We start from the raw sequence: 19,135 nt of genomic DNA, 5'->3' as shown, positions 1-19,135 counted from the left end.
GGAGCTAATGATCATTAGGGGGTAATTAGTTTCCATGTGGTCTACTGAGGGTTGGATAGAATTAGGGAAATCTACCTCCTGTCAGATACATGGCTAGAACGAATACATTAAATGGTATGTGTGTGTTTATAAAGGTAATTTGAAAATATTTAATTATAGGAAATAATGGTCCTAATATTACAAATAGAAAATAATATAAGAGTAAATTATAATGGTTATAGATGTATAAATTTAGACCAGGTAAAATAGAAACACAGTAGAAGTGAGAGTATTCTTCCAAAACAGAAGATGAATTTGTTTTTTAGTCTAGCACTCTGTATGAAGAAAATGTTCTTTTATTGTCCAAAGGAAAAAAAATGTGTTCAGATATACTCTTTCTGTGAAAACCTTTGTGTTTTTCTTTTATTATGCAGTCTAGTTATCTGAAATTAGATGAGAACCAAGACTCAGAATGTTAATTAGCACTAAGCTCACATTTACTATAACTGAACCATTTAGTATTTTTTCCACACGAATTTTCCATTTAATTTTCACAAGAGACAAAAATGGCAGCTCATCAATATATGTTGTGCACAGCAAAGTGCTGGTGATCCAAATATTAAATTGCTTGTGGCATTCTGACTGGCTCTTGATAAGATTAATTTATAATTTTAAAATGAGCCACTTATTCAGTCTTAATGTACAGTTTGCTAAAACTTTCAGGAGTCATTTTTGAATATCTGGTCTTCTCTCCATTTCCAGCCATGACCATGATCACTTGTCTTCACAAAGACACCAGGATTCTGTAGCTCTGTGGCCATACACACATTAAGTTTAAAATCTATTAGTACATAAAATCTATTAGAATATCTGCTCTTTAATAAACCCATACAGTGATTTGAAAGGTGAGTAAAAAGTGTTATGTCTTTGTTCAACACATTTGGTGAGCTGTTCTGCAATCATTTCCAATTACCTGAACCATGTGTACAACAATCAGCCTCTATGCTTTAAAGTTAGAACCACTGGGCTTTCACCTCAGGAAAGCTTTATTAATAGTGTTGCTTTGAACTGCCTTTAATTTTATCTGTATGGTCAAGTTGCCACACAAACTGAAAGACAAATAGAAAAGACAGGCTTAAAGATTCCTAAATGGTCACTCTATAGTCAAAGATGTAGTGGTGGAAGAATGAGGATATTTGTGATATAGAAAATATCCACTAAATATATTACCTTAATTACCTTAAATATAAGTGAAGTTCTCTGCAATCAAAGGCACAGTGTACCTAAATGAGTAGTTAAAATAAATAATTTATATGCTGCCTAAAAAAGACTTTCTTTACCTGTAAGGACATATATAACCTGAAAAGGAAGGAATAAAATGTTCTTGCCAATGGAAATCAAAAGAGAACAGGAGTTGAAAGAAAAGTGGCACAGGACTAATCACACACACACACCTGAGATAAGAAGCGGGTTTATTTTCAGGAGTCTGACAAGGCTGCTCTGCACACAGAGGGGCAGAAGCAGCAAGGGAAAGAGGTCAACAGCAATTCCCCCTTGAATGTCATCATTTACATGGTGAGAGTGGTACTATGCTAGAATCAGAGCCACAGGCTAGTGGTGGATTTATTCTTGACTGACATAGTAAGCATCAACTGATCTTGTGAAAGGCATGTTTGTTTCTTGGGAACAGAGGCAGGTAGTTTTCCTGTTTCTCAGAGTCTCTTTATCTTCTCAAGGAGAGAACAGGGAAACCAGTTTCTCCCCATTGCAGGGAGGAACTGGTTATCTCCTCAATGAGAGAACAGAGACAAGCACTTCTCCAGGCCAGTAGGGTTTTGTTTTGTTTTGTTTTGTGTGACAAACACAACTTGGTGAATATTTATTTTGAAATTTGAAAGTAAGGGTAAGCAGAAGAAGCAAAAATAAACACAGAAGTCATTATATATATATATATATATATATATATATATATATATATATATATATATATATATATACACACACACACACACACACACACACACACACACACTCACACACAGGTTGTATTAAAACTATTTATTTCAAAAAATATATCTACTAGATGAATTATAAAACATCTCCAAGATTAAACTATTAAACTATTTAAAGGGAAAAAACTACACTTTACCCATTGGAATTAAAATTCCAAATTTTAGTTGTATTTTTTGTTGACTATCTTTGTTTTACTGTTTAACAAAAAGAAACTATTTTAGGTCCAAAAATTTTTTACTCAACATTTAATTTCCAAAATAATATAGAATTAATCTAAATCATATAGCAAAGAATTCTGAAAAGTTAATGCACAATGTGTCACATAATCTTTAATAATATGCACAGTACCATCTTGTATATTGGTTTCTTTTATGCTATCAAAATCAGGTATATTGTGAACTATAGTTTTTTTCAGTAAAGAAGATATGTGATGTCCATCCATTTCTTTTTCTTTGGTTATTACCTGTTCTTTTAAATTATCTTTGTCCTCATTTGAGTCAGTAGAACCTTTCTGTTTAATAAAAGCAGGTTCCATTTTTGCTTCAGTTCGCTTTGATTTTCCATATAGCATTTGAGAAACATGAAGAGACTCTTGTTGAAATCCTGCAACTGAACCACAAGTATCTACTTCTAGTGCTTTAACTGCTATAGATGAATCAGAATCAGTTGTAGAGGTGGTAAAATGATCTACATTTTCTATTTCAGTTAGAGAACATTCTTCATTGATTTTTTTTTCCTTTCCTTGAAGCTGATTAGGATTACTACATTCTTGTAACTCTTCGTGAATTTGAATCTTCTCATCAGTAACCTGAAGAACTTCAATTAATGGTGGGGACAGTGACATTTTCTGTGTGAATGGAGAGCACAGGACCTTTTCAAGAAACTCATTAACATTTTCTTCATTAAGAAACAACTTTTCTTTCAAATAATCTTTGTTTAAACCATAGTACCACTCTCGACAACCTCCATGGCTCTGTGGAGATTTGGCCAGTACTATCACTGCATTGTTTAAAGAAACACTGATCTCGGGTTCTTTGGTACTTAATTTATTTTCTGGAGCAAACTGCAAGAAGAAGGAATAAACCAAGTCTTGTGTGAAGAAGCCCAGTTTGTTCCAGAGGGGGTTCAGATTCCACTGAAGACTTTGAGGCTGAATGTGTGGCACTTGAATTAGCAAAGTCAAGGATTCTTCATCCTGATTACACTGCATAGGAGGACCCAAAGTTCCCTGCTCTAGTTCTGGGGCCATTCATTGCTGGATCAGAAGTCTCGCCAGCCGGGGCCTCCGGGTCCTCGCGTTTCTCTATACTGATATCTCCTCATGCAATCCCTCTTCCTACAGGAGACTCCTGGTCAAGGGCCAGGGATGAAGTACTAGGGGAGCATATGCCACCATCCCCAGGTGAGCTCCAAGTTCCTGGGGATGACTCCTCCTCTAGGCCTGGCGGCAACACCGAATGCCTACCCAAACCTCGCTCTTCCGGCTGGAGTTCAATCTCCTCCCCAGCGCGTGCTGACAGAGACTCCACGCCACCTCGAGGGCACCTGGGATGGCGATCCCAATGTCTATGGGGGCCTGCTTTCCCCACACTCCCAGTAGGTTTTATCTTGGGCTACTTTCTATTTCTAGGGAATAAGTACAGTAATCATAAATTAGGGGTGGGGAAAAGGAAGATAGCTGTAATTATGCTAACAGGAGTAGCTTATACTTTATCAGATAATATACACCTTAAATTTTAAAAAAACTAAAACAAGAGAAAAAGGCCATCGTATAAATATATGGGTTAATTCACTGAAAGGATATAAGAATTGTAAATATATAGGCACCCAAAATTAGTGATTCTAAGCATTAAAAACAGGTATTAATAGATCTGAAAGGTGATAGGCTGCAATGCAATGATAGTAGGGGACTTTGATATACCACTTTCAATTATGGACAGATCACACAGAAAGAAAAATATAAGAAAATTTTCTATATAAAGTGCATTTTAGAACAGAACAGTTAATTTAACAGCACCTGAATACATAGTCATTTAAAATACCCCTAAATCATTTTGAAGTACAGATTACATGTTAGGACACAAAACAATAAATAATCAATTTTAAAAAACTAAAATGATTGCTGCAGTCTGGCCTGGCACAATTCAAGAGCCACTTATCAAGCAGAAACCAACTTTATTTTTAGAACACATGCCAGACAACATGAGCTCTTAAGGAATTCCCTCACAGCCCAACTGCCACCACATCTTCCCACAAGCCTCTCAACCCTCCCACTCCTCCTGCTCTTGAGGCCAATTGGCTGGTTTGCATGGGCGCAGCCAAATAAAGCCCCCCCAATGAGCAGCTCCATGGTCTGAAAGGGCACGAAAGAGCCCAATAGCATCACAGCAGAGGAGCCAATCAGCTGGAAACTAGAAGTTTGCTGGGGCCGCTGTGAGCCAATCATCAGCTGGCAGCTGGAAGTTTGCTGGGGCCCCTTCGGCTGTGGCTCTCAACAAATAATATTGATTATCTTTTCTGAGTAAATGATATTGAAAATAGAGATTGATAAAAGAAAGGGGCTTGGAAAATTCACAATTAAGTGTAAATTAAACACTATGCTCCAGAATAAAGAAAAAAATAAAAGTAAAAATCGAAAGTATGTTTAAACAAGCAAAACTGGAAACATGGTATTCTAAAACATGGGATATAGTGTGATTACTTTGTAAAGGAAAATTACTAACAAGAAGTACCTATACCAAAAATAAGTGCCAGGCATGGGTGGTGCAGTAGTGCAGTGGTGCTCTCCTAAAATTCCAGAAGCTCAGAAGGCTGAGGCAGGAGAATCACAAGTTTAAAGCTAGCCCTATGCAACTGATATCCTGATTCAATTTAAAAAAAATAACAAAAAAGGGCTCGTAATGTCACTTAGTAGCTAAATGTTCCTAAGTTCAATCCCTTGTAGCAAGGAAGGAAGAAAAGGAATATCCCAAATAACCTAATGGTATACTTAAAGAAAAAAGAAGAGAGAAAGTGATAAATATCAAGAGTAGAAATTAATGATAACAACTAGAAAAAAGCATACAATATAAATGAAATTGAAATAATTTTGTAAAAATTGACAAAGCTTTAGCAAAAGTTACAAAAGAGAAGACACAAATAAGTGAAATTATAAATGAAAAGGAGACTTTACAACTGATACTGCAGACATAAAAAAGTATCACAAGATACTACTATGAATATTATACCCCCCAAAATTAGAAAACAATACATGTTTCAAGAGATGCACAGGGACCATCCCATTTCATGGCAGTGCTAATCCAGTGGATTGATGTGATTTCCACACTCCTTTCTATTGCCTCCTGCCCACAAGGTGCAGTAGGAAGCTTTCAGCTAATCAAATCACAAAACTTACTTTATTCTCCTGTTTCTATTACAGCTTCCCTCTGTGAACTTGAGAAAATCAGTCTGTTCCCTATTTTGTAGTTGTTCACTCCTTCATAATCATTGATAAATGTGATTTTTAATGGAGGCTGAAATTGTCCACACAGTTCTGAGATCCTCAGAGATGTAGTTAAATAAAAATATGTGGTACATGTTAGTGTCCAGCATAGACATACTAATGAAAAGAAAGCTAAATGGGAAATGAAAGTGCCATGGACATTAGGGAGAGTTATTACAAATTCCATATGTCCCTTTTAAAGTTTAGATTAAGCCTGAGTCTTATTATTGAAAGTGCCTAATCCACTCAATCACATAAACTCTGGAGAGACTCTGACAGTACTGGGTCTCTTGGTTCCTTTTTCTTTCTCTAGATACCCTCAAATTTCATTTAGGTTTTTCACACACACACAAAAAAAAATAATGTGTAGTTCAATGCCTCTCTCTTTTCCATATATTTCACCCTCAAATATAAACTCTCTTCTTAGTTTAAACATTTTATATTAGTAATGATGGATTCACTCACTGTGATATTTCACAATTATTGTTCCTATGAGAAAATGTATTATAAAATCAAGATTCTAGTCTCTTTTTAGAAGCAAAAAAAGGTGTCAGTTGACACAAGGCTGTAAGACAAACTAATGGGCATGCATGCATGGTTGCTCACATATGTGTACCCACATACACTCAGTGCCATACACACATAAACATGTTTACACACACCCCACTCCCAGTTAGATGCCTATATATATTGAGCTTAAAGAAAACCTCAGCTAGCAGTCAGACTTTGATATCTTTTTATTTGTTTATGCTTTCAGAGTCGGTGTTGTTTTTATCTTCACTCCTTCCAGGTAATGAAAGAGATACTCACAATTTGTTAATGACATAAAAGCCCACCCCTTGCAAAGCCTTAATATCTGAACAGGGAATTGAACTTTTTACACAGCAAAATACACAAGGAGAAATGACTATCAGTGGGGGAAACCTCTCTGTCAGAGGGAGTTTCAGATCATTTCAATGTTTATATTTGCAACTCAAGCATATTGACCTAGCAATGCAAATAGATGTACACTAGGAAATGCAGAAAAAAATATTTGCACAGAATTGGAAAAGATTTTCTTGTGATCTGAGAAATGAAAATGCAGTTTTCTATATTTGGTAAACTGTAATATTATTAAGAAACAAACGTTATGTAAAAAAGAAGATAAGCAGAAATTGATTTGAATATTATTCCAGGGCAAAATAAATAATCACAATGCATTCAACCTTTATTAATATATTCTAAGGGATATTAATAAATGTGTCATTAAAGAAAGTAGGAGGCCTTAGAGAAGAAAGGAAAAATTCTGAGTTAAAGTTGAACAGATATCTTAAAGATATCCCAAATCTTTAAAGGTTAATATATATTTTGAATCTCTAAATAGAATTAGAGTATACAATATCTTTTCAACTTTTTAAACCTAGAAATTGAGGTAGTAATAGTTCTGAGGAATACATATATAACTGGATGTTTTCCCAATTAATTTAAACTTAGAGTTAATCTGAATTGCACATTTCATTCTACATATTCCTAGGATGGTCAGTGTTGAAACCTGATTATTTTTTAAACACATGAATAAAATATTATAAAAATGCACATAAAGAAGAATTTTGCTATGGTTGGATGAGTGTTCTCCAAAGGTCCATAAGTAAATCTGATATACGCAGATCCCATTTCTCAGTCTCTGTTAGATTGGTAGGCACATGCTCCTACCATGATGTGCTGCCATGAATAGAGGTCCATATTAATGAACTTGAACTCCCAGAACTATAGGTCAAAATAAACCTTATTTTCCTTCATAAGTAGTGTCTCAGGTATTTTTGTATGCTGACAGAAATCTTACAAATACACCACTATTCTGTATTTCAGTCCCTAAAAACTAGATCTCCATTGCTGAGGATTGCAGGTTTCTTACCAGACTTAATACTGGCTAGATAGTTCTTTAAAGAGGCATTACTATGTGGTCTCATAATATACTGATGAAGTTGCCATGATCTAGATCCAGGAACTTGACTTTGTCTTGGCCAATATCATGATATCAACTTTTAAATTTCACTAATTTACAATGCCAAATAAAATTATATTAGTATGTAGTATTAACTCTTCTCTTTATAGATTAATCTATCTGGGATTGATTTAAAATCAGGAGTTTTTTTGGTGGGCATGGAGTGAAGCTCAAAGAGCTAGCAATATGACCTACATTATGCATGGCATCATATCAGACTCTTAGAGCCTTATCCATTCAACTGCAAAGGGGACTCTATTTCCAGGAGTTCTTCAGTATTTTGGCTAAAAACCTCATTTGAGCTAAATCCATGCTTGTAGTTATGACAATGCAGTTTACTCTGCAGCACCAGGAAGAGAAAGGATGTTGTACATAGATTTCACCTGAGCTACACCCTTGTGTATAGTTTAGAGGAACCTATTATTACTCCCTATAATATTTCATAATTTCATTTTATCCCCACATTCTGAGAATATATTACTATCATATCTTCTTACTTGGTACCATAGAACCTGGTAAATTCAAACTTGCTTAAAACTGCTAATTAACCCATGAGACTCTCTCTCTCTCTCTCTCTCTCTCTCTCTCTCTCTCTCTCTCTCTCTCTGTGTGTGTGTGTGTGTGTGTGTGTGTGTGTGTTTTCTAGATGTACAGGAACAACCTATATTTGTTAGGATTTTTTCCATCCACTGTCAAGAGGGGAAAGGATGACATATGCTGGAAAGATTAAACCTTTGGGACTACTCCACAACTAATGATAAAAAAAAAAAAAAAACTGCAGCCTCCTCATTCACAGATGTGACAACTCTGAAGTTTATTTTATGTATCCCAGGGGTAACTTGCTTATTAATTGTATCATATATTGACTTCTCCACTGGTATGCTTGGGATTGATCCCCAAACAAGATACTAGCATGTCTAACACTACTTGGGTCTCAAGAGTTGCATGGGAACACAGCCTCAGCCAACATGTAACTAATAAATATCCAGTTACAAATCTTGCCTAGACTCATAAATGTTTGCCTTTTCCCAATATCTCAGTTTGTTTTAAATTATTTTCATTATTTATGCCTGGACTTGTATAACTCTGCAGAAACTCAATTTGCTCATATAGTATTGATCAATCCATAACATACAGGGGCTACTCTATCTTTCTTGGAAAAAAATCATATTTATCTCAAATGAGTTAAATTAACAACTATGGTTTGCTCCACATATAGAGCTCATTGCTTGTGGCATAAAGGAAGGAAAGCTAAATGAAAGAATTCCCAACAGCTTGCAGATTGAACTCAAATCTCCATTCCTTTTTGCCCTTTGCCTTAACTTGGATCAAGTTATTCATTTCTTTTTTCAGATTACACTGCAGTTTCAATAGAATATAATTTCATGGTAGATTAATTTGCAATTGTTGAATCTGGGCAAAGGTAAAAAATAATTACAGCATTGAATGACTCAGGCACCCACCTTGGACGACCACAGCTCTGTTTACTCATTAGAAAGTTGCATTTGTACTTTCTAAAAAACTGTAAATCTAAAATTTTAACTTCTATGATTCTGTCAAAAATGGTGCACAGTTATTTTGTTAAATTAATATAAATTATTACTATTAAAACCACAGGGACAGATTTGAGTCCCAATCCTAGAAGCTAAAATATGCAAGGTTATTTGCATATGTTTGCATTTGGAAATTACATATGTGCTAATTTTAGGCTAATGATGTTTTGAAAACTACAAGATTTAGGTCAGGACAGATCTTCAGAGAGAGTGTATTTCTATTTTATTTTTTGCTTTAAACTTAAACATCTGAATTGTGAATTTTATTGCAATGATTTCTAACATTGACATGAGAGAACATAGTAAAGTTACATTCTGATTTAAAAGAATTGATAATTTTATTGAATTACCATTCTTTATTGGAGAATAACATTTAAAAAGTGCTGTCTGCCATTGACCAAGAGAGACTTTGACATTTTACTTTTCAAGCTTCAATCTTCCCTTAGAAAATGAAAGATCAACTTTGAACTTGATATTTTCCCCATAGTCTGTAAGTAGAATATGGGTAAGTAAAGGATGGCTTCAAGGAAACATTTAATGACCTGAGAAAGAATTCTTGCAATTAAATTCTAAATGAAGCTCACCTTTAGGCCAGTCTGACACCTGATGGAATGTCCAGGGGCCTTGCTGTCCACTGCTTTCAGTGGTGTTGTGTTGGAATTTAAGTGTGCAGAGTTTAGCTCCCTCAGCCTGACACTTTGCAAAGAGCTGTGGCCGTGATTTAGGTCAGTTGAGGCAAACCTTAGCTAGGAGGAGGAAAAGTTCTCTTCCCCTTATCGCAAGCCACAAGTTCTGCATGGTTTGGCCTAGAGGAAGAATCTTCCTGCATACTGGACCTGGGAACAGTACATTTGGGGATTAGATAATGTCTACAATGAACTTTGGGAGGGTACTTATCAAATGAACAGGAACAATCTGAATTTAGCTCTGTGTACCCGCTGAGACATGATATTTGGGCAATGTAGATGAAATGTTACTGAAGAATTGCTTGCTTTGTTAGAAGAAGAATATAAAAGGAACTTGCAAATAAACCTCAGCATGCAGTTGCAATTGCTGCCTTGGCTCTGCTTCCCTGTGTCCCGGTGATTTTGAAACCCTTACCCAGGGACCCGAACGTACTAGACGTTCACAGTGTTGCAGTCCAAGAAGGCATTCTGGATACTATTATGTCAAGTTTACCTAACTTCTCTCAGCAAGTACCAGTTTCTCCTATTTTGTTTTCTCAATTATTCAAAGATTTTATCTTTATTTCACTATCTTGCAGTAAAATTACCTTTGCTCTTCTTTAGGAACATCTGCCTGTGTTCCAAGTCCTTTTGGTATATAAAATGCCATTGATAAAGCTATTTTACTGTATAGTTCTGGACACAGAAAATAAATGATTCTGAAAACATACTCAATAATGAAAAGCAATCAGTATTCTAACAGATTTTCTTAATTTTGTTTCAGATAAACATGAGACTCCCATGGACTATTTCCCTCACTGTTTTGTATGCTATAGAAACATTTCAAAGAAGGAACGAATTCATATGCTTGGCACTCCTAAGTCCCAGATTAAATAGCAGATAATTTTATACAGAATAATTATTATATGTATATTTTTTCAGACTATTTCCTGGATGCTACTCATAATTATCTTGCTAATTTAAGCTTCTCAATATCTGTCATATCTTGAATTTTGTCATCAGGTGATTATCAGAGATGTGTCTTTCTTTAATTGATTTTTACATTTGCTTTACCTTCTCAGGGTTTAAATTCCTGCATATAGCAAAAATTAGGTGCCTGATAAAAACAAAGTTGTACTTACTGAGCACTTTTATTTGCAGATATTCTACTAAGTGTTTTTCACATTTTATCTTACCTAATTGTTGTACCTGAGAAGTCTGTATTTGATAACCACATTTTACAAATCTAAAAATTAAGGTCTCAATTAAGGATTCTTGACCAAGGCAGCATAGCTAATTTCTGTACAACCCAAATTAATATCGAATACAATGATCTAAATAGGGAATCTCATCCAGTTTCTCAATTCATCCAGAGCAAATAATTTAATGGAATATACTTGGAAAATATTAATAAACTAGAAATAAACCAGCTGTCATGATCCTCTCAAAGCTTACAGATGGCACCCTTCCACCATATAAATACACATGAACAACAAAGATTTTAATATGCTCCAGTGTCAATTAAAAGAAAAGACAGAAAGAAGAACCCAACATGAGATTTCAAATTTGAAATCATATTTATCTTTCCCTCACAAATTCCTTTTCTTTCTACAAACTGGTGTCAACTAGGGTGCTTGTTGACTATTTTCTTTTTGTTTTACACTATATTGCAGGTCATGTTTGTCAAACATTTTCATTTACCTCTTATGTAACTGAAATGATCAAATGAATAATTTGTTCTTCACTGGCATATCAGGACATATGGGGATATACCACAAATGTTTCCCAGATGTGCTGCCAAAGTTTAAGCAACATGTAAAATGTAGTTTGCATTTAACTAAAGATACATATGGTCACTGCAATGTCTGTCAGAAAGGAAATGGAGTAACATGGGTTTCTACAGTTTGCACTGGAGCAGTTTAGGACTTGATGAAAGGAAGAAGTAAAAACTGGTTGGTGTGTTTTCAAGCCAGCTTCAAAGTAACATAGAAGGATTACTTAGTAAATTCTGATATTTGACAATTGAGTATTTAAGAAGGTATTTATCTGCAATCATCAGTGATTCATAAGTAGAGACCCAGTATTAGAGCAGCCACTGCTCTAATTCAATGATGATTGAGGTGCTTCTATAGGTTTTGGGATGTGGTTATACTGTTGATGTTGTTATGTGGCAATCACCATCACGGGTGGTGATTCTAATCCCAAAAGCCCAAAAACTACTTAAATAGGCTAACTACTTTTTATTTTATATATACAGCTGACTCTAGAAAAAATTATCTTCCATCCTTTTCCTACAGGTGACTTTAATATTTTAAAAAACAGTCCTCTGAGGCTGCTGCCACTGTTTCAATGTTCCTATTATCTTGCCACACTTAAATCTGACCTGTTGATTAGTAATCCTCCATTGTCATACTAGTTTCTCATGATATCTCAACAGGCAGAACCATTAACTTTTTGGAATAATTGACTACTGGTAGTAGTCTGTTAGCATTAGTAAAACCTAACTATATGAGCTCTATAAGTTTCATAATTAAATCTAATTTGCCACTTAGACAACACAGTCAATTTGGTTTTGTGTGCATTGATTCAAAGAAGCTTAGTATCTAAGCTAAAAAAATATAAAAAGATCAATCCATAAATGAATACATATATTCCCCTATAGTTGGAGAAAAAGTTGATCAATCTTTAGGCCATTATGAAGAAACTCTGTTTCTACAAATTATTAAGTGTTGTAATACTGAACAATATTTTCTCAAATATTTGGAAAGAATATGATCACTTTTTGAAACATAAAAAAATCATGAAGCATATGCATGCACCCATCCTTTTAAAAAAATCACATTTGACACTTTTATATGACTGCCTTTCACCTATCTTCATAGATATTTCTCTTTCATTCTTTTTTTATGAAATGCAGAACTTCTCTCCAAATGTGAGTCTATATTTTTCTATAAGTATAATGTTGTTCTTAGCCAAAAGTATAGAATTATATTTCTATGGCTCATGTCCAAATCCTCCTGGTTTCTTTCAGTGAATTTGCTAATTGCATATTTTAGCAATCCATTTTCTTATCTTGGCCTTTGTGACACATTTTACTAGATATTACATTTCTTGTGTTTACGTTTTATTTACATGAAACTAAAGTGTGAGTTGGTTGACTCATTGCATTTTGTATACATGGTGCATAATAAATGCTGAAGTGAAGATTATCTTTTCTTGGCGCAAAACTTAAAACATGTGTTTCTTTGCCAGATCTGCTTTGACAAAAAAGAGAAACATAAAATGTTGAGCAGCATATGGTTTGGCAATCTTTCTATAATCCAATCTTCTTAGCAAAGTGAGATTATATCCCTTGCCTCTTTTTGTTATATATACCTTATTACTATTAAATTTTGACAAGTAAGAGCAAAGAAAACCCCATTTCAATTATTGAATTTAATAAAAGTGTGAGGTGTGATGCCTGTTTGTGTGTGTATATTATGGTTACCACATGATTTTGAACTTTGATACAATATGCTATATATGGCATATAATAAAAATACAGAATTATTCTTAAAAATATAGGAAAGAGAAACAATCAAAAGAAGAAAACAAAAATACAATCCCAAATCTTAAAATATTAGTATATTTTTTCAAAACACCATAGTTCTTAAGCTAAATTCTTTTCCATAATATAGATTTCTGTTTGTTCTTGCCTCAGTACTTTTGCTATTTCAAGTTTATAATGTGTCAATACCTAATATACAGATATCCATGCTACTCTATCTACTTCCCCACCCCACTGCCCATTGCTTTAAATTGAATTGCATTATATCTCTAGAAGACTCATGTAAAAAATTTTGTGCTATCATCCAACACAGAAAAAATTTCTACCTATGTATTTTCTGTTGCTTTGACTTCCCATTCAAAAAAAAATCCAGATTATACAGACCTTCTTCTGAGAGAAGCACCCACCATTATGTTTTTTTTATGTTTGCTGACTTGCTTATTATGATCTATGCATCTTGTTCAATGACACTTCGCTACCCCACCAATCTAGGAGCTGTTAGTGTCTCCTCACCTTCTAGTGCAGGCACCACTCACCTTCTCAGCTATAAGAAATAAGCCTCCTAAACCTAGAAAGAAAGAACAAAGAAAGGGAAGGAATTGAGAAATACAGGAAAGGAGGAAAAAATTAGGCTGGGAGGGAGGGAGGCAGGAAGAAAGAGGGATTTCTTCTAATATCGTCTCCATTCCAGTTTTAGGTTTTCAACCCACCCCAACCCATCACCAGCACATATAACTTAACCAAAGAATCTTTCTAGCCTAGAAAGAGCCTTAGTCTGACAGATGGCAGCAGAATGGTCTCTGAAATCATAGCTGTAATTCCGAGAGAAAACAGGAAGGTTTGCACTCTGTATTGTCTGCATTCAGACTCCACTCTATTTTGATCAATAATTACAATAATGCTGTTATTTTTAATGTTTATTTTTAGTTGTAGTTGGACACAATACCTTTATTTAATTTATTCATTTTTATGTGGTGCTGAGGATTGAACCCAGGCCCTCCCACATGATAGGCAATGTTACTTAAAGTCTTTGTCACCACATTAAAATGCACAAAATTCTATTTTCTAAGGTTATCAGTGTAGGTAAAATGTGAAGAATAAATTTGCAAAATCAAATAATTTATCTCTCAAAAGCTTCTGAAGAAATAATCTAGATTTTTTCATTATAATATAGTTTTGGTTTGAAAAAAAAAAAGCATTATCCTGATGAAAAAATTCTAAGATCTAATACTTCCTTTCTGTGAAATGTTTTTTTTTATTTTTTTTTAATCAAAAGCCTTAAAATAAGATAAAGGCCACTTGTCTGTTATTGTATTTTTTCCTCATTTTTATATTGGTGCATTATAGTTGTACATATTGGTGGGATTTGTTACAAATCCATACATGGACATACATCTTTAAATGTCTTACTGAGCATTGTTTGAAAGACACATTCAAAAACTCAGTTCTTTCAGTGATATGTTTTTGACACACTTACTGTTTATTATTTTATTAGGACCAGAAAACTATTAAGTTATATATTTTCGTCCACTAAGGATGCATATTTTTCTCTCTGGAAAAAAGAGATTGTTTTATTGCTATATATTATATTAATCAAATTTGTCTCTAACTTAGCAATATGATTCAGCATCCTTTCGTGATGGATAATAAAAACTACTGTTTTAAAGTTCTCAAACTATTGTACCATTTTGCTAGTTTACTTTTCTAATAGCTAAAAATCTTTGACATAGTTTCAGATTTTAATATTTATTCTTTAATTGTAGTTGGACACAATACCTTTATTTTATTTATTCATTTTTATGTAGTGCTGAGGATTGAAGACAGGGCCTCGCATGTGCTAGGCAAGCATTCTACTGCTAGGCCACAACTCAGCCCTTATTTTCAGTTTTTTATTTGTATGAGATTCACTTTTTAAATTTTTGAAATTATATTTAGTATTTATATTTTAGTTTTCATGTGTGTCTACATGCACAAAATGACTAAATGAGGTTATTCAAGCAGTATTAATAAAATAATTCTATGTTGGTTTTAATTCTAAAAGGGTATACATGTAAGTATGTATGCATAAATGTACATGTATATTTATATGTTAAGAATATTAATACCTTTTATTAAAAGCCTACACAACAATTAATTTCTGAAATGTATTTGCTGAAAAAATATTAAACAAAATAAAACATATAGTAGTCATTCACTATGTAAAAAAGTGGTTTCTGATTGTTTCTGGCTTTACAAATGTAAATGTGACATCATTGTATAAACTTAATGGATAGCTTAATTTTCTTTGAAAATATGGACCTCAGTAACAAATATAATTGAGAAGAAATTAATGTTTCAAATATAAATTTATTTTTATGGCCCACTTAGTTCTATAACAGGGTCTTAGGAACATTTTTATTTAAACTAAAATTACTAACAAGTAATCTTAGTTCAGGATTTTTTAACATAAATAGAGAATATAAATGGCCTTAGGATGTATATTTCATATTTATTCCATTGTTTAAATTATCATCAAATATCCCAATAATCAAAGTTCTGTTGGCATGGAAACTGGTATAAATATACTGGTTAAATGTACTAGCTCTTCATCAGTTTTTCCTACACACAATAAAAATTCTTCAGCATTTGCTTGTTCACAATCTTTCTAGTTTATGGCAGTATGCTATTTAAAAGGTAAGTTAATCCACATGTGAAATATTAGCCAAACAGATTTTAATAATAGATATTTGAACTTCAAATTTGGTATGCCTATTTTATAAAAACAGAGTTATATTGATATTGTAGTAGTGGAATAATGTTGGAGAACCTGATTCTAGACCAGCACTGTCTAATATGGTAGACACTGGTCACATGTGGATCCATGTATACAAGACCAAATTAATTAAAATTAAATAAAATTCATAATGTAGTTCCCCTTGGTACTAGCTACATATCTAATGCTCAATATCCTTATATTGTTTCTGGGTATGATGTTAGACAATGTAGTTATAGAAGATTTTATTCACTATGGAAAATTCCACTGGACAGTTCAGGTCTAGACTTCTGACATGTGGCATGTTTCTTTCTCTTTTCAAATGTTAAAGATAAATTTAATCTGATCTATCTTAAACAGTATGAGATTTGACTAATAAGAATGCAAACTACATATTCTTAATGTATTGAGCAGGAAATTACTATATGAATTACACATTTATCTCTGTACTAAGTACACAAAAATTATGTACTTATTCTTAGATTAAAATGTATAGAATAAAATTCATTCATTCATGAGACTTCTTAAAATTGTTTCAATTGTGAATGATAACCATTTTAATATTAATTAAAATTAATAAATATTCAAAAAAGAGACACTCACAGTAATACATTTTAGATTAATTCAGAATTCACTTATTACTAACGCCCCCCCACCAAAAAAATTAGAATATGGATAATTTATCCAATGACATCTTTTTTTTGCATACTGCACGTTTATTTTCTAATTTTCTTAAATATATGAATAATTTTCATTACTGGACAAAAGTTGGTTATCCTTACTTAACTAACGACTACACAAACCACCACCAGAGATATAACTGCAAGAATAAAAGTCAAAATCAGCTGTTGTTCCAGGCATATTTTTACCTATTCATTTCTAATCATAGTCAGGTGAATTAAACTGAAAATAATTGCCATAAAGTAATTTAATTTAAAACATTTCAATATTTAAAAAAGGAAAAATAAATGATCTATTATTTCCCATCTAGGCATTTCACATGACATCACTCCTGAAGCTTAATCATGTTTTAATCCTTTTGTAAATCAAGTTATGTTTCATTCATTTTAATGGAATGAATGTAAAAACCACATAGAATGCATGAACAAATCATCTTTTGTATAAATTTATGGACTTATGTTTGATATTTAATAATAGGGATTTGCATTAAAAGTAATACAACTTTCAAAAAATTGTTTTTAAGCAAATTTAAGCAATCAACACAAAGTTCTGTGCCACTTGATTGAAAAACCATGGGAAGACAGAGAAGTTACTGATATGCTTTCATAAAAGAGGTAAGCCCACATTACATGTGAAGGCAAAGTTAACTTGGGTACTGAGCTTGAGATTCTGATTATACAAATGTTGTTTTAGGAGACAAGATACATGATGAAATGACAATAAATTTTATTTAAATCTCATATGTATCTCATACACACATGATCTCTCATATTAAGAGAGCTTAACCAAATAGTATTAAAGCCAATTATTTTAAAAAGGGGAAAATATAAACCAAAATTACAATATATATTTTTCATTAAATTATACCAACTTAAAAACTGCTTCACATTTCAAATCATAGATGAAATAAGGAAAGTTCATAATATTGTCTAATTACAGTAATCAAAAAATTAAGTTTTAGGTCTGAGAAAATGATTTTATTTCTTGTAAAATACATCAATTCTAATCATCTTGCATTAAATGCACTGTGATTTTTAACCATATGTTTGAAACAAAACAAAAATATATTACCTAGAAAGATTTAGTGCTAGTATAAAAGACTGGTTAACCATAAGAAGATTTGTCAGTATAATTAACTACATTACACGGCTGAGGGAAAAAAGAAAAATGTGTTTTCATTTCAGAAGATATTTAGAAAAAGTTTATGATATAATAGACACTAAATTTGATTTAAAAAATAAAATCTTGGTAAACAAAAAATATATGGTTATCATTCTAACCTTATGAAATATATTAAGAAAAAAACATACAGTAAATATCATGTGAATGGTGACATTTTAGATGTAGTACTAACAAAGCAAGAGCAAGATAATTGTGACTGTTAGGTTCAGTCCTGAACAAAATTGTACTGGAAATCCTTGCAATAAAACAAGATAAGAAATAAGGGCACAAGAAAAAGAACAAAAAAGCCAAAAATATTTGGTTTTCTTTAGTAACAAGAAAGGAGAGAAAATTTCTAGGACAAAAGATGAATACACAAAAATTAATAGCTTCCCAGTAAGGAGTGGAAGCTAATCAGAAAAAAAAAATATTGTAACAACAGGAACCAAAAAAATTAATAAGCAGGACTTTCATTGTGAGGTTTAAAAACATTGTTGAAGGACATATAAGAAAACCTGATGTCAACATGCCCTAAGTTCACGAATGGGGTGAACTTAATTATAACTAATTACCCACTAACTGTTCTGGAAAATTAATGCAATTCAAATGAAAATCCCACAGGATTTTATATGCAACCAGACAGCATATATTATTTAGTGGTTTAAAGACAGACAAAGAATCAAAAGAAAAAAAATATAAAGTCCATAAAGACCCACAAAAACTAAAATCTTGTCACCTGACCAAATTAATAACTGTCACATGGAAGAAAAGAAATGTAAGCACCTTCTTCATAACAAAATTAAATTTTCAGTGTAAAATAATCTAAAATGTGAAAACTCTTAGATGATCTCATGAAAAGGAAAAAAATCTTAAGCCTCAGAGATCATAATCATAACAGAAATATTAATACATACCTTTACCTATACTTCTCAATAACTTTTGTAGACAGATATTTAAAATTACAGAATTAGTTTGAAAAGTCAAAAAATAGATTTTTGCTGAGTAGTATCTATAATCAGAAGTTTTCTATTCATTGAGAATTATTTTAATAGGATATTCAAGCAGACTCTTTTCTTAGTATCTGTATTTTCTACACAGAGCCTGGCATGAGAAGCTTAATACATGTCTTCTGAATGAACATTGGAATGCTTAAATAACTATCAATTATCATTTATCAAAACTGCAGATGTGAAAGAAACAGGGGTAAAGCTGAAACAACATTGCCCTTATGATTTACCCTGGAAATTGCTTTTATGAATAAACTACAGATAACAACTTGTTTACTTGTCATTTGTCTCTTTCTCTTAAAATTGAAAGGC

The 19,135-nt window shown here is 32.8% G+C and overlaps 1 pseudogene; it reads right to left on the bottom strand.

Moving 5' to 3' along the window:
- Positions 1 to 2,260: 2,260 nt before the first annotated feature.
- LOC144251169 (protein kintoun pseudogene) overlaps positions 2,261 to 19,135 on the bottom strand; it is a 34,437-nt pseudogene continuing 17,562 nt past the window's right edge.

This window comes from Urocitellus parryii, chromosome Y (genome assembly GCF_045843805.1).
Source record: "Urocitellus parryii isolate mUroPar1 chromosome Y, mUroPar1.hap1, whole genome shotgun sequence".
In the NCBI taxonomy this organism is placed as follows: Eukaryota; Metazoa; Chordata; class Mammalia; order Rodentia; family Sciuridae; genus Urocitellus; species Urocitellus parryii.
The sequence above is the reverse complement of the archived record's forward strand: the minus strand, read 5'-3'. Positions and strand labels throughout refer to the sequence as shown.